The sequence below is a fragment of the Protopterus annectens genome, chromosome 5.part1 (assembly GCF_019279795.1).
Source record: "Protopterus annectens isolate FY-2018-M chromosome 5.part1, PAN1.0, whole genome shotgun sequence".
In the NCBI taxonomy this organism is placed as follows: Eukaryota; Metazoa; Chordata; order Ceratodontiformes; family Protopteridae; genus Protopterus; species Protopterus annectens.
In genome coordinates this window covers 314,549,896-314,567,726 of record NC_056736.1, presented here as the reverse complement: position 1 = coordinate 314,567,726, position 17,831 = coordinate 314,549,896, and positions in this window count along the sequence as shown.

The following is a 17,831-nucleotide window of genomic DNA, read 5'->3' as shown; positions in this document are numbered from 1 at the left end:
TTCCTGCATAGGTTTTGTGCCATGCAAATGGAAGACTGCAATGGTCAACCCTCTGCAGAAGGGCAGACCATCAACAAATCCCAGGAACTATAGACCCATTAGGTGGACTAGTCTCATATGCAAGCCATGGGAAGAATTGTCATGGAAATAATGGCATAAGCAATTCAACACTGCAGTCATCAGAGTTTGGTTTCGTCAAAGGGAGGTCATATGTACTCAACCTGGTGGACTTCTTTGAGAATGTCATGAAAGCAATGGATGAGGTCAAAAAGGTGTATACTGGCCACCTTGACCTAGCTAAGGAATTTGACAGAATACACAACTCAGGCACTGTAAACAAACTCATGGAATTAAGCATAAACTCCTATGTAGCTCACTGGATAGCCAGTTGCCTCACAGTCAGGACCTAGAAAGTTAGAATATGAGTTACCACCTCCACAAAGAGACTGTTCACCAGTGGAGTCCCTCAGGATTCTGTACTTGGTAAGCTCCTCTTTGGCATCGATTTTTCAGATGTCAAGGCCAATGTCAAGGGCCTCTGGTTTACCAAATTTGCAGATGATTGCAAGCAAGAAGCAACCACAGAAAACCCCCAAGATACTAACATTTGACAGGAAGATCTAATACAGACAAATGACTGGTGCCAATGCCACGGCTCAAAACTCAATGCCAAGAAATGCATAATAGCACCTTTTGGAAGGTCTACCAACTGGGGAATTTACCTAATTGATAAAACACCCCTAAATGTAGACATAGTAGTCAGGGATTAGGGGATTCATGTTGATAGTAATATGGTTTTCAACAAACATGTGTCTAAAGTAGTAAGAAAATCATTTTAAGTCACTCATCTTACAAGGAAAGGCATGACATCTAGGTTCAGGTAAGTCATTGTGCCACTGTACTTAGCCTTCATCAGACTCATTATTGAGTATAATGCCCCCTTCAGTATGTAACTGATGAGCCACAAATGGAAATGTCCATGGAGGTTCTTCACAAAAAGAATATTGGGCATAAACACATTGTCTTATGCAGATCTCCTCAAAGCCCTATCATTATACACTGTTTCCTACAGACGTCCGAGAGGTGATTTATGTTTGGCATGCAAGGCATCTATAGATCCTGCTTTGATGGGCCTTTTGCATATCCACAAAACAAACAGCACCAGAACTACTAGATCAAAGAATTTAAAGTTTGTTTGCAACTTAAATAGGACATGTTGGAGGGAAAGGTATGTATCTCAGAGAATCCTCATTCTTTGGAATAGGCTTCCCATCCATGTGCCATCTGAAGCAGACCCCTTCCCTAAACCCATTGAAGTACTACCTGGACCAGTGTATGAAAAATCAGTGTAACATCTTTGTCTATGATGGACAAAGGTAGCTATAAAATTGTGTCCTAACTAACATGCACCCCTTAAAATAACCTCTAAGGCACAATAACTCATGGGATGCATCTGGGTTGCATGGCTAGGATTATAAAGGCCCCACTGGTTGTTAATGAAGTATACACATATGAACCCAAATAAAAAATAAATAATGATAAGTTGGAACTGTATGGCTTGTCTTTCCTCCTCAAATCATAAAATATATTTCCTGCAAGGCCTGGAACTCCTTATCTGTATCCATCAGGTCAACACCCTCCCTCACATCCTCCAAAACCATTCTGAAAGACTTCATAGCCAAAAGCTGGTTCTGCTCTTGCTGAACAGCAGGATAAACCATATCCCTAAATGTGAACAAATAACTATTTGTACCTTACATCTCCTTACTCTTACACTCACTTCATTACTTCTATCAATTTCTCTCCCATGGCTTTCTCTCTAAATATACCATAAGCATGTTTTTCTCTCACTTTGCATTGCAATTCCTGTTTGTCTTATACTAACTTACTTTTAATTTCTCTATAAACTGGTGAAAATTTCTCTATTAAATCATTGTCATATCACTTGTATCTACTATGCTTAACCTATGTTTTTATATATGTGAAATATGGTCTAATTATTTAAACTTTAGATTTTAGTATTATTTTTAAAGACCGTAAAATTGTTGCTCTTAAAATGTTTTGAAATACTTTGGAGCTTTTCTCCCTGCACCACCAATGAAAATGTGTGACCTCTGGTAAGTATCAGGAGCCTTGCAGGACATTTTAACTCAGACGGTGGCAATGACATCCTGATGTCATTGCACCAGCTAACTCCACAGCTAGGGTAATTAATCTGCTACCATAGGTATGATGACCCCCCCCCCCCGAGGCTTCATACTTGCAGTTTCCTATTGGATACCTTGGCTTAACAATGAGTACTGTTTAGGTTGACTTCCAGAGTAGAAGGGAAGCCCACCTGGTGAAGAGTCATGTCAGGTATACTTTGAAAAGAACAATTGGAGGATTCAAGGATGGGCAAGCACAGAAGTCATGGAGTAGAACCTGAGTCATGCAAGGTTGGGTGGGGGAACTGGAGGGGCACTACACAAATTCCTCCATGAATTGCAACAAATTACCTACACATTCCATCATTTCAGAAGTAAAATATGCACTGCAGTCCAAGCTGTCCAGCTATACTTTCACTGGAATTCACAGAGATGCACTGTATGCCTGAGAAAGGCCTGTACAACATAGGAGTGGAGTACTGCAGTGCAAAGAATACTTGAATAACTAACTGGGAACATACTTTGTAAATGAACATATATAGGTTTTAGGTTTGTACTAGGCTACCAACCACCAGGGTCTTTACAAGCCAAGTTGTACATCCCAACATGGTTTTGTTCCAGCATTCCTTAGATGCCTATATTGTAGAGTATGTTAGTAAGGAGATTGCTAAAGGTTTTGTGCATGTGTGTGTGTGTGTGTGTGTGTGTGTGTGTGTGTGTGTGTGTGTGTGTGTGTGTGTGTGTGTGTGTGTGTGTGTGTGTGTGTGTGTGTGTGTGTGTGTGTGTGTGTGTGTGTGTGTGTGTGTTGTGTGTGTGTATGGTGGGGTATGTCAGTTGGGATTAATTTACTTACTGTTGATATCTGTCCATCAACAACATGTGGCCAGGCTGGGGGTGAATTTGCAATTTCCCATTCAGTTATCAAAGTTTCTATTAATCAGTATCAGGAATGAACTCTGCATCACTTAAATGGGGAGCTTATTCCATAGCGTGTGGATCCTTTGAGACACATCAGTCCTTCCAGCAGGTTCTATTTATGTTGCAGACAAAGTTCAGGTCCTTAGATCTAAAGTTTCTGATGGTGGTTGTCTTGTGGATGTGCAAGAGATGCATCAGAGCTAGGTCAGAGAACACCTTACATGGTAGGCATAGATCACCTCTCAGTAAACTATAAGAGACTGAGTACAGAGATAGGACCATACAGCTGTCTGTGTACAAGGGCATTCCAGTTGTTGCACATGCCTGGCTAGGTACGTGCCAAAAGGGGCACTGTACTCACTGATGGGTCTGATAAGGGCTGAGTAGAGTGGCACTATTACTTCCTTGGACCTGGAATGCCATATCCTTGCTGACAAGTTGAGCAGCATAGAATGTTTTTCTTGCTATCTTGGCTACATGTTGGTCAAATGCCAAATTACTATCCACATATATTCCCAGATCCTCAACTTTTATCAAGGAAGTAATTTGTTGAGTGGATGGTTTCCCAAAGGGCACTACAATGCATTTATTCACATTGAGTTTTAATCTGGTCATTTGTTTGTGGTAGAGCCTCTTGCAGAATGATGGTGCTGTGAAGGGAATTTATGGTAGCTCCCAATATACAGTCATCTGCAAATTTGATAAGCCAGAGGCCTTTGACATTAGCCTTGACTTATGAGAAGTAGATGTCAAACAGGACCAGGCACAGTACAAAGCCCAGGAGTACTCTGCTAGTGGCTGGTCTCTTGGTGGAGGTCATCTCACCGATCCTGACTTATTGGGTCCTGTCTGTGAGACAGCCAGCAATCCAGCAAATTATGTAGGGATTTATGCCTAGTTTTGAGAGTTTGTCAACAATACCTGACTGAGGTATTGTATCAAATGCCTTGGCCAGATAAAGGAAGGTGGTATGCTCTCAAAGAAGTCTATCAAGTTAAGTAGGGAAGACCTTCCCTTAATCTGTGTTCTGTTGTGGAAAGTTGCAAAAAATAAAAAGGTGCAGGCTATCCATGGCTGCAGAGAGCAATATGGCTGAAGACAACCAGATGATTAGCATGCCCCAGTGGAGCACCAGCAGTTAGGGTCAGGAAAGACCTACTGTAGCAGAATGTCAGAATGCACCACACCAAAATTAGGAATAGTGCATTGTGAACACTTGTGGCATGCTATCCAGTTAGCTGGACTCCTGTTGTTGTCATAAAAGGGGAAAAATGGGAGTATAGGAAAGTAGGAACTGGGGGGGGGGTCACTACAAGAAGAGGTACACACAGAAGGGAAGCATAAAGGAACAAGCAGGAAGGGAACATTCATTTCTGTGCAGCTAGGGAACTCATTTAATATATATGTAAGTAGAAGGGAAAGTGGTAAGGTGCATAGCTCTCAACTGTCTCTGATATTGCAGAACACTCCTGATTTTGCTTTATTCCTCATTAATTTTTTTGATTTTCTGATACAGCACTGAGGATTACAGCCTGTCAGTAATGTCAGACATTAAAGTTTTATACCTGTATTCTTCAGAAAATGAAGTAGATTCAAAATCTGTTGTCCTACTAATTTTGTTGTACAAGAGTAATATTTAAAATAATTCTCTGATTTTGGGTTTTCTCCCTCATTAATTTTGGCTTTGTCCCTGATTCTTGATCATAGTGGTTGAGAACTACAAAAGGGTGAGAGGAAAAGGGGGAAGAAAGGTAGGGTAGAGTCGTTAGTAAGGGCAAACATACACAAAACAGTATATGCAAACAGGTGTGGATGTATATAGTGCAGTGTTTGCTGCAGCTTTGCAGTTTTGTTTATTGCAGCTTTACAGTTTGTGATACACAGAGACAAAGAGAGGATTGACAAATGGTGGTGGGAAGGAATGTCACAGAAATCTTTGATACTTAAGTTATTGTAACATATAAACTATTATAAATAACCAATATGTAAAGCTCAGCATTTCAATACTGTGTTGCTGCTTATGTACATTTGTCAGAAGAGGTGATAATTGCCTTTAAACCCCTGACTGATCTAATTGCTTTATGTTGCTGTGAAAGTGGAGTATTAAGTTCTCTTCCTCTCTGCAATAAAAACAGTGGAAAACAGTTCCACAGCTTACATATAAATGTATGTAACAGCAATCCATTCTAAATAAACTATGGAAGATTTCATTAACATTATAAACGGGGTGTTAATTTGCATACATTTATTGCTTTCTGAAATGCTGAAAGATTTTAATTTTGAATGATATGACATAGCTGCAAGTGATACTGAAAATGATAGACTATTACATTATTTCAAGAAGTATGATTAACATGGCAAATATATCAGGCAAAAACAAATAAGTGAATCAGCACCTAAGCAAAGCATGCAGACAATGTAAAAATCCAACAGAGAAGACTGAACTTTTACATCTGTTAAAAGCATCACTTTGCTCCTTGCTGTATTTGTACTATGTATTGAGAGAGTACAGGCACTGGGATGCCACGGTGGTATGGCAGTAGCATTGTTACCTCACAGCAAGAGGTTCTCCCGTTCGATTCTCGGCTGGGCTTGGGAGTGCCTTCTGTGTGGAGTCTGCATGCCCACCCCGCGGTTGGGTAGCGTTTGAAAGACATGCGTGCGTAAATGGGTGTGCCTTTGTTGAAGGTTGAGCGTCGAGCTGGCACCTCGGTGTTTCATAAAAATCTACTGCCAATCATTAGCGGACCGGAGTTCCGCTGTGGTGACCCCTTACCGGGAAAAGCTGAAAGACAAAAAACAACAACATTGAGAGAGTACAGGCACTACAGGTTTATATTAACAACTCTTCCTTTAACTCACCTTGAATTTTCAGGGACCCTCCTTTTTTTACACCAGGATTTTGCTGTGTCTTTCACAAAAGTATAATTTTGTGACAAAACAATGAGGGGGAAAAAATATATATATATACATATATATATATATATATATATATATATATATATATATATATATATATATATACATATATATATATATATATATATATATATGGGTCTACCTGATAACACCAACACGCCAAACACCGACAATGAATTAACCGACACGACAAAACTGAAAGAAACTGAAAGTTCAAAAATATAAAACTTTACATGCCCGACAAACCACAATCCCGACAATCAACAAAACAAATACCTTTCCCGAAAAACACACACACAACACAAGCACACCAAAAACCTTACAAACCTACACTAAACCTTACATACACAACTATCTATGCATTAACCTTAACCCAAACCCTAACCCTAACCCTAGGGTCTGTCACTATTGCACACTTACCTTACCTGCACCCTAACCCTAACTCACTTAATCCGCCCCTAACCCTTAAGTCTGTCACTATCGCTCACTTACCTTACCCACACCCTAACCCTAACTCACTTAACCTGCCCCTAAACCTAAAGTACGTCACTATCGCACACTTACCTGACCCGCACCCTACCCTACCCTAACATCTGTCACTATCGCACACTTACCTTACCCACACCCTGACCCTAACGTCCGTCCCTATCGCACACTTACCGTAACATGTCGGTGTTCTCAGCGTCAGGATTCTCAACTTTTGATCATCTCCGTTGTTGATCTTCTGGTGTCGGTGTTCTCGTTGTCGGCGTTGTGGACTTTCGGCGTTTTCAGGTAGACCTATATATATATATATATATATATATATATATATATATATATATATACACACTTGTTTCCCACCTTTCTGAACTAGTATAGTCCAGTTTTCAGGTTATTGCTGAATTCAGGGATGTATTACAAGTTTCTGTGCTGCCCATACCTTACGTGGACAGAAGGAAGTTTCTCTGTTCACCTGTGATAGAGGGGAGCTTTGAGCAGCCTATCTGTCCCTAGAGGAGTGGTTTCAGCCCAGAAGATAGCAGTTTATTGGCCATTTTGGGCTAATTTCTATCTCTTTCATTTCCCTGCTGTAAAAACCGCATTTGTGCGGTTTTGCGCACTGGGCAGCGCCGGTTAGCTAGGGTTAAACTATTACCGGCTCCACGAAGTCTACTCTTCAATTTTTCCCTTGGAACTAGACAAACTTTCAACTTAAGCACTCAAACCATTCATTTCACAGCCCAGCACCTGCTCAAAACTCATAGCAAGCACTAATTAACCCTAGCACTAGACCTCCCTATACTGTCCTGAAGGACAAGGCTCTCTATTCGTCCCTACCAGCCAATCAGTAAAACAGCTCACTTTACCTATTCAGGCATGTCCAAATGGCAGTTTTAGGTGTACTCTCCAGTCCAACTGGTGAATCTGAGTATTTTGTGGCAATGTTACAACTGCCTCATCTACACAGACAATCCTCTCCTCCTACCACCAAATGCTAATATATGTGAGAGATGCAATTATACAGCCAAACTGGAGGCAAAGATCTCCCAACCCGAGACTGGAACTGACAGTCAAGAGGAGAAGGGAAGTACTTGCAACACACCACCAGTCTCACATAGACCTATTAAACCAACACTGGCAAATAACACACATAATTACACGAAAACATACTCGGAGGCTCTAAATAAAAATCTGCAAAAGCAACAAAGACCTCCAAAGCAGACATCCAAGCATCCTCCACACCCCATCACAAACCATGAAATACATACTTCACATAATCAGTGTGCCACATAATCACAGCCCTTAAGGCAAAATAACATACCCAACACACTAGTATTAGGCAACTCTATAGTCCGGCACACTGATGTCCCACTAACTAGGCTGGACAAGGAGAAGGTAACAGTTAGCTGCCTGTCAGGCGCCAGAATCTGCCACAAAACACAAGCACTCAGGTCGCTCCAGAACAAGTACGAATACGGCTCTGTCATTGTCCATGTTGGTGTGAATGACCTGAGATGTATCTCATTGGACTACATGAAAAGAGACATGGAAGAGCTCTCTGATCAAGTAGCCCAGGCCAGTATGACCCTGACCCTGAGTAGCATCCTGGCCTCACCAAGAATGATGCCACAGTATGAAGAAAAAATGATCAATTTCAACAATTGGCTAAGTTTCTGGTGTTATTCAAAGGGGATCCAGTATCTGCCTGCTTGGGATGACATGCTCGACAAGCCAGGTTGCTTTGTAAGAGATGGCTTGCACCTGTCACCTTTAGGCTTTTGAATACTGGCCAAGGCTTTTCCCGCCCCCATAGTACCTTTTTTAGGCAAGGCTCAAAAGACAAACCCACCACTGTAAACAGCACAAGTAACCAAAAACTGAGGGTAATGCTACCCAATGCCAGAAGTCTAAATCTCAAAATGCATGCACTGAAGGCACTCCTCATTATGGAGTGCATTGATATATGTGCAGTAACAGAAATCTGGTTTAAGGCTGCAGAGAGCACACCAGCACTACCAGGCTATAACTCATTCCATACTTTTCGGCCACAGAACCCGGACCGAAACACAAAAGGTGGGGGTGTATCCATATTCATCAAGGATACCCACACCTCCAGGTTAGTGGCGCAGCACGATGCTTCAGAGATCATCCATGTGCAACTAACAATGGGCAAAACTGCAGTTCAAATTGCAGCTTGCTACAGATCACCCACCATAACCCAGGACCCCCATTCCACATTTTTGGAGACACTGGAAAATATGAAGGTCCTACTAAATGCTCTAATATTGGGTGATTTTAATTACCAAAACATTAATTGGGAGAACTACTCAAGTTCTAACTCCCTTGCCCAACACTTCCTAGAATTTATAAACTCGAATGCCCTGTATCAACTGGTCAACGCCCCCACCAGAGGTGACAACATATTGGACCTGGTCATCACCAGCATGGGTGATTGTGTTCCACACCGGAGGTCAACCCCTCGCTGGTTAGATCAGACCATAGACTAATCACTCTGGATATACACTTTCCGCCCCCACCCCCAATCAGGGAAACCACTGTGAAAAACTTTTTAAAAGCAAACTTCACATTACTTAAGACTGAGGTGGAAAGGTTCACAGCCCCCATGCTAAAGGACAATGCTGTCCAAGCTGCTGAATCCCTTACAAAGGCACTCTATGAGCACCTGCAAGAATGCATGGATCGTGCTATCCCAAGCAAAACCAAGACACACTCCTCCAAGAAAAGGAAACCAGTCTGGTGGACCCCTGCTTTAAATAAGCTATACAATAGAAGGAGGAAACTTCATAGGTTCATAGGTTCATAGGTAAGTACTAGGCTACCTGCCCGAGGGCATCTATAAGCCTAGCCAGAATGTGTTGGCTTTCACCACCCCCTTAGATTAGTTCCCTGTGTCTCTGTCCAGCAGAGCCACTGAAGTGATCCCCGAAGTAAACTTTCTGTTTCCCATCCACTCGTCAAGGTTTCTCTTGAAGAGTGTTAGTGAGGGGGTCTGCCTAATGTAGATTGGAATCCTGTTCCAAAGCATGGGGAGTCTCTGTGACAGGAATCTATCCCTCCAGCATGTCCTACTTATCGTTGTGGTGAGGTTTAGATCCCTAGAGCGTGTGGCTCTTGAGAATTTGTTTTTTTTTTTAGGTGGAGCATGTCCATCAATTCTAGGTTGGACATGACCTTGTATGTCAGGCAGAGATCACCCCTGAGTAGGTGGTATGCAACCAAGTACAGCTGGAGTTTCTTCAATTGGGCTGTATAGGGCATCTGTTTGAGGCCAGTAATCCTCTTGGTGAAGTACTTCTGTGGTCTTTCCAGCTGTTGCAGGTGTCTTGTAATGTACATCCCAAATGGGGAGCTGTACTCTATGATGGGTCAGATGAGTGATGAGTAGAGGGGCACAATAACCTCTTTAGAAATCTGTAAATCCTTGGTTGCTGCTAGATAAACTTTTTATGGAGGAGCAGCTGGCAACTATATGAAGCATTCCTAAAAAATAGTTCAGTACTTGAAAAACTGGGGCTAAAAACAGATGAATATGTTATTAGTTTGCTCATAAGAAAAAAAATCAATCCATTTACCTTTATACATATTCCTGGTTGAAGGCTTCTGAGAAGCAGTAATCAATGTTATCAGTTTTAGTGAGAACTTAGGACTTATGACCATTAATGGAAACAGAAAAAAACAAGAGGTTACCCACATCTTCTTCTTAGATTAGGCAAAAAAAAAGGGAGGGGGACCAAATCTGGTAAGGCCAGAATGGGATTACAAGAATAACACTGGCATTGCATATCTACATTTTCTGTAGGAATCTGTTTATCAGAGGTATTGAATGAAAGGCATAAAGAGTCCTGGGTAAATTAATCTCTTGAGGGATAGTACAGCAAAGAGTCATATCCCAAGAAGGAAAGACATCCCTGATCAGTATCAGCAAGAAACAACGATCCCTCATAAAATCATCCAAGGCTAGCTTTGAAAGAAAAATTGCCATGGACTCCAAAGATAACCACAAAGGGTTCTTTAGCTATGTCAAGAACCTAAGTGGAAACTCTCAGATCTGCTCTGAGTTAGTGCAGAATGGCACAAAAATACACTGAACTCACTGATATTGCCAACATTCTGGCAGACAGGTTTAGTGCAAACATCACCCCCCCTCTCACCTCCTAAAGGGCCCATAACCATACCAGAAGAATGTAGAGCCCTGGCAGTCACTGACACACAGGTTAAAACAGCCGTATCCAAAGCCAAAAGCACAGCTTCAATGGGACTGGACAGTGTCCCAGGCTGTGTCTTACATGAGCTCCAAAATTAACTAACTCCTCACCTAGACACACTGTTCAAACTCAGCCTCTCTATAGGCTACATACCCATAGAGTGGCGCACAGCAACAGTTATCCCGCTCCACAAAGGTGGAGCCACAACGGACCCTGGGAACTATCACCCTATAAGCCTGACTAGCCTGGTGTGCAAGGCTATGGAGCGCATCATCATGGAACTCATTAACAGAGACATTGGGAACCTCCAAACATTGGACCCTACCCAGTTTGGCTTTGTTAAGGGCAGATCATGCCTCCTAAACCTGGTAGACTTCTTTGAGACAGTTACCAAGGCTTTAGATGAGGGAAAGGAGGTCCACACAGCCTACCTAGACCTCGCAAAGGCTTTTGACACCATTCCCCATTCTGGTATTATAGACAAGCTCACCAGCCTGAACATAAACCCCTACGTCATGAGATGGGTTGCCAATTGGCTCACGGATAGAACCCACATGGTGAGAGTTGCAGGCTCTAGGACCAACTCTAAACCGGTTACAAGTGGCTTCCCCCAGGGCACAGTCCTGGGACCCCTCCTGTTCAGTATATACTTCTCAGAGGTACAGGCAAGCACAGGAGGACTATGGCTGACCAAGTTCGCAGATGACTGCAAACTGGGGGCCATAACTGACTCTCCGGCTGATACAGACATCCTCCAGAAGGGTCTCACTGAGATGGATACCTGGTGTCAAAATCATGGCCTCAAGCTGAATGCCAAAATGTTCATAGTCATCCCCTTTGAAAAAAACAAAGTACCCACGAACTACCACATATGTGGTAGTCCCCTAAATACAGAAAATGTAATAAGGGATCTGGGGACCCAAGTCAATAGTAATCTCTCCTTTGATAATCATATTGCCAAGGTGGTTATACAATCCTTCTATGTGGCCCACCTAATTACAAAAGGGTTCACATCTAGAAAAAAAGAGGTGATTGTGCCCCTCTACTCATCACTCATCAGACCCATCATAGAGTACAACGCCCCATTTGGGATGTACCTTACAAGACACCTGCAACAGCTGGAAAGACCACAGAAGTACCTCACCAAGAGGATTACTGGCATCAAACGGATGCCTTATGCAGCCCGACTGAAGAAACTCTAGCTGTACTCAGAACTGATGGACATGCTCCACCTAAAAAAAAACAAATCCCAGAGAGCCACATGCTCTAGGGATCTAAACCTCACCACAACGATAAATAGGACATGCTGGAGGAGACTCCCCATGTTTTATAACAGGATTCCAGTCTAAATTAGGCAGAGCCCCTCACTAACACTCCTCAAGAGAAACCTTGACGAGTGGATGGGAAACAGAAAATTTACCTGGGGGATCACTGCAGTGGCTCTGTTGGACAGAGGCACAGGGAACTAATGGCTTTGCTGGACAGAGGCACAGGGAACTAATCTAACACATTCTGGCTAGGCTTATAGATACCCTCAGGCAGATAGCCTAGTACTTACCTATGAACCTATGAACCTAAGATATATAGCCATTAAATAATGTTCAACATTGCTTACTTTATATAGGATAGTATAGAATGATGGATGGCTAGCCACAGAGTGCCTCTACACACACACGCATATACACACACACACACACACATATATATATATATATATATATATATATATGTGTATGTGTATGTGTATATATATATATATATATATATATATATATATATATATAGATATATATATATATATATATATATATATATATATATATATATATATATATACATATTATTTATATAGATGATGTAGATACATAGACATGCTTTAATGTACTTTTCTATCTTTCTTTAATTCACTTAGAGTTGCTCTTTAATGGTCTTGGAATTTTTATTTTTTTTTGGATCCAAGACTCCTTGTAGAACAGAAGGTTGCTCTGTAGTGCTTTGGAGAATAAACGCACATTGTGAGGAGCATCATGTTATTTTACAGCTTGAGCCAATATCACTGGAGAGCATCTTCAGCCCTGAAGCTTCTGTTGAGTATTTGACTTTGAATCTTATGAACTGGTCTTTTTATCTGTACACAAAGTGAACTGTATGCTGTATGGATCTGTGTCTGAAACGCCTTTGTTAGGGATACATTATAACTTGTATATTTAGGATTATTTCCACATTCCAGACAGTTGGCAAAGCTGAAGGTTATTTTGATTACTGTGGTAATATTGAAAATGGATACTCTGATTAATTGCAGCCAGTGGAAAATGAGGTTGCATTCAGGCCTGTAGTTGCCACAGAATTGCCTTTATTGTTGCAGGGGATTACCTCAGATTTGTGGGGGGACCTGCACCTTTGTACTTTTTTTAATGATATCCTGATATAACTTTTTATTGTCTTTCTGAGTCACATACTTGTTGTTACTAAAATGGTATCATTGGGAGTGTTAAGACGTGTAAACAGTTATCATGCTTGGTGTTACAGTGTTAACACTTGCACTGCTAACCATAGCTCTCAACCTTCCATCTTCAAAATGAGGAACACTAGCCTTCATAATGTGGAACAAATGGGCAAAATGTGGAACACATACTAATGGCTTACTAACAACTTCAACTAGGAAGGTTACAGGATGGTTAAAATATGCTAGTTTCACATTTTTTAATGAATTAATATGACTCATTTATATTTACCATGGATTTCACTGAAAAAAGTTCCAAACACTGAATATGTGACAGTCTTTCAATGTGGAACTTTGAGGAACATGAACTTTTTAAGACCTCAAATGAGGTACGTTCCTCGTAATGAGGTACACTTGAGAGGTATGCTGCTCTTATAAATGCCTTAGGGCAGATAGCCTAGTATAAACCTATGAACCTATGAACTATAAAATGCCCGTTTGAAACTCAGTGGTTTTATGAAACATATGCAGCTGCCTTGGCTTTGTTTGATATATTGTAGTTAACTACCTCTTCACTTCAACCATTTCTTCAGATTATTGGTGGTTACTGTGCTGATTCTATCATTTTGCTGACTGTTGTTAGATATCGAATATTCACATTAAACATTTTAGCTATTCATTTGTAGCACTACACTCATTTTAAAGATGCTGTTTTTGATCATTTGATGTTTTGCAGCTTCTAGCACATTTTACATTTTATTACTCAAATATTCATATGCATGGCATGTATATTTTTTAACATTACTAGAATTATTTTTGAATTGTCTTAATGCTTGTACTGTCTTTTGATCCTGCATTGCTGAAGGTATGCCATCCTCAGTTACCCCCCCCCCTTTCAAATCCCTGTATAATAAACCTCCTCATTTCTTGGTATCATTTCCTAAAACTCATTTTCTTGACAATATTAATAATTATATTCCTTCCCACAAAGAAAAATAATTATTGCTAGTGAGGGGGGTTCTACATTTTTATTGTGCAATTAAGAATTAAGGTCAGAAACACTTTCATGGATTTTCCTCATTTCATTATCTGTCTTTCACTATTATTAATCATCTGTCTTTACAGCTTTATCCAGCAGGAGGGAAAGGTAAATGGGCAAATGGGTAAATTCTCATTAAACTTCCCTCTCATCTGCTAGCTTTCCAGTGGTTGAGCCTGTAACTGAACCCAAGTACAAAGCAGGTATGGGAGACAGCCTGCCTCTATGGCATGGATCAGCCAACTGACATAGGAAACTTATCAGAATAACCCCTTCTTTTGCAGGTGTGGTGTAAAGTAGATTGTACCTGACATGTAAACAATGCCCCATATAGTTGTACATGAGTCACCACAGCACGTTATTTAGTTCTTAACCCAAAATTCAGATAACCCACTGGCATGTACTGTATATCACACAAATCGGATGTAAATCTTCTCCGTCTCCATCTCTGGGAAGGGAATACGGTGATATTGTAGTTGAGGGCCTCACCAGATGTGCAGTAGCAAGCCCCGCCCCAAACCCACCCCCCTGATATGTCATTCATGAATATGCATTCACTCCGAATGTACACCCGAAGAAAAAGTGCACTGACATTGTAATATGACAGTAAATATAACAGTAAACTGTTTACTAACATCTATAATTGACAAGTTTTATTCCACTAATAATATATACTAATAATCAGCAAAGAAAACCATCAAAACACGTCATCAGGCTTTTTACCGTGTAGCATTATAGTTCTCTTTGTCAGAGTGGGAATGCAATGGTTCCTAACCACAACTGTCCAAGGATGAAACATTAAGAAACTTACACCATTTCACAGACTGCTTAGCATCTTACGCCCCCACCTACCTCCTTATACTAGACAAACTGGACTTCAACCCCAAAGCAAGTCTGTCAAAGCAAATCCCTTTTTAATGCTCCTGCTGACATCGTAAGGCAAAACACAAGCTACAGGGCGCGGTATGACATTTCACTTACATTAGCTTGTTAAGCTAACTACAGCAGCATACTCTTTCCCAGAACTTCAAGGGAAATCTATAATCCTTGCACACTTTTTTTGATACACAATGCACTTAATTTCTTCTCTACGCAGAGTCTGAAATCGATCATTTGTGCTCAGTTCTCTACCCCAGTAACTTAACGAAACACACTAGGACATTTTGCGAACTGGTCCCGTTTATTCGTTAAATACACTAAGAAAGTACGGGAAACTAATACCATAGCCCTCAATCTTTTCTCTCCAAACTCGAGGACAAATTCAAAAAGAATCAGGAACACTTTTTAAAAACTGGGTTGTCACTCAATTTGCGACACGCTCACTTCTGCGCGAAACGAACTGGTGAAGCCCTCAACTACAATATCACCAGGAATACATACCTTAGGTGCATTTGGCCTTTTTCCAGATCAGTTCTTCTTGTATCCTGATTGTGAAACTGGTCCCATATGACATTGTACGTTGATGGCCTCCAACTGAAATGGTGATTTTACACAGTTGTTTTCCACCATAAAAGAGTAGAGCCAGGGTTGCTTCACTTACTTACTTACACTCAGAGCACTAGGGATACCTCACTTACCTACACTCAGGGCAGTAGTGAGGCCAAGGGATACCTCACTTGCCTACACTCAGGGCACTAGGGATACTTCACTTACCTACACTCAGGGCACTAGTGAGGCTAGGGATACCTCACTTACCTACACTCAGGGCACTAGGGATACCTCACTTACCTACACTTGGGGCATTAGGGATACTTCACTTACCTACACTCAGGGCACTAGTGTGGCAAGGGATACCTCACTTACCTACACTCAAGGCACTACTGGGGCTAGGGATACCTCAATTACCTACACTCAGGGCACTAGTGGGGCCAGGGATACCTCACTTACCTACACTCAGGGTATCAGAAAAGTTTTATAATATGTTCCATAGTTCACTGTAAATTGTGCAGCAGTAAAGACAAGTTGCCGGAATCACTCTGTCTGTAATTTTCCTTTCATTTTCTTCACTGGAGTGGAAGTACCCTTGGCCTACCTTTAGTCAGTCAGATGAAGTTTCACAAATGTTTTGCAGGCTAGTGCTAACGATATGATTTAAGTGCTCATGTACTCCACTGTACCATCTCTTTTTAATTCCCTCCTTCAACCACTTCACTGGGTTTGGGAGCCCTGTCTAACCTTCAGTCACTAAGAGTTCTTCTTCTTCTTTCGGCTTTTCCCAGTTAGGGGTCGCCACAGCGGATCACATGTCCGCTCATGATTGGCAGTGGAGTTTTACAGTGTCGAGTTGCCAGCCTGGCGCCCAACCTTCCACAGAAGGCACACACACACGCTCATACCTAGGGCCAATTTAGAGTGTCCAATCCACCTACAGCATGTCTTTGGGATGTGGGAGGAAACCGGAGCACCCAGAGGAAACCCACGCAACCACAAGGAGGACATGCAGACTCCACACAGAAGGCACCCCAGCCGAGGATCGAACCAGAGAACCTCTTGCTGTGAGGTGACAACACTAACTGCTGCACCACCGTGGCCGCCCTAACCTTCAGTCACTAAGATGAGTTGCATTAATTGTTTTGGAGGGCACTGAATATGATATTTGACTATATACTAGTACCTATTCCAGGACAACTATTTTGCAATTCTTGTTATCTCATTTAACTAGTACATGGGGTGATGCTAAAGGTAACTATTCCATAAATTCATAAACAGAGAATAAGGCAGAGAGAGATATGGATGCAGAATACAGTACCATCTGTGAAATTTGATCCAGTTCTCCTTCAGTGGAACCCCTTCTATATCTTCTTCTAACACTCAATTTAAATTTCACAAAATGCCACTAAGATCTTTTCAGATCATGGCAGTAAATACAAGTTTGTTTACTTACACATGCCCTGTAACTGCTCTATCACTTGTATGTAATTTCTCTTTAATCATTACAATGGGGGAGGGGTGGGGCTAACTCTGTTATCAGCCAGACAGATTACATTTTACAAACTGTTTTTTAAATCTGACATCTCTTGAATAACTTTACGCAAGCATAGACAACTATGTGTGAGCCCAGTCTTTTCTTTGTCTTTACAGCTCTTCTTTCTTTCATTAAATGTAAATACTGACTGGTTATCTCATTATCTCACAATCAGGAAGTATTTGTCACAATTTATCTTTGTTGTTTTGTTACAGTGTTACTTCTTGCGCTTCTTATTTTTTTATTACTTGGCAGAAAGAGTCACAAAGAATGAACCCCCAACATAGCTATAGTCAAAGAAACAGATGGAAACACACACACACACACACACACACACACACACACACACACACACACACACACACACACACACACACACACACACACACACACACATGTCCAAAATGCCCAGTACCACCTTATTGGCAACTGCTAGGTAAAGTTTCTTTTCTGTTTTTTTCTAGCTAAAAGAAACATTTGCTCTTCCTTCTTCTAAGCTGTAAAACTTTCTGCAAACCTAAAAAAGACCATTTAAAGGAGCCGATCATTGTATTGTATAAGAAGCTGAAAAGAATTGGATTTGGTCCTATTTACTAGTTCCAGATTTACCAATTACATGAATTCTGTCAGGTATTGTTTGATTCAGAATGCATTGGTCTGCATACAGTTAAGTCAAGAGAACCCCACGGAC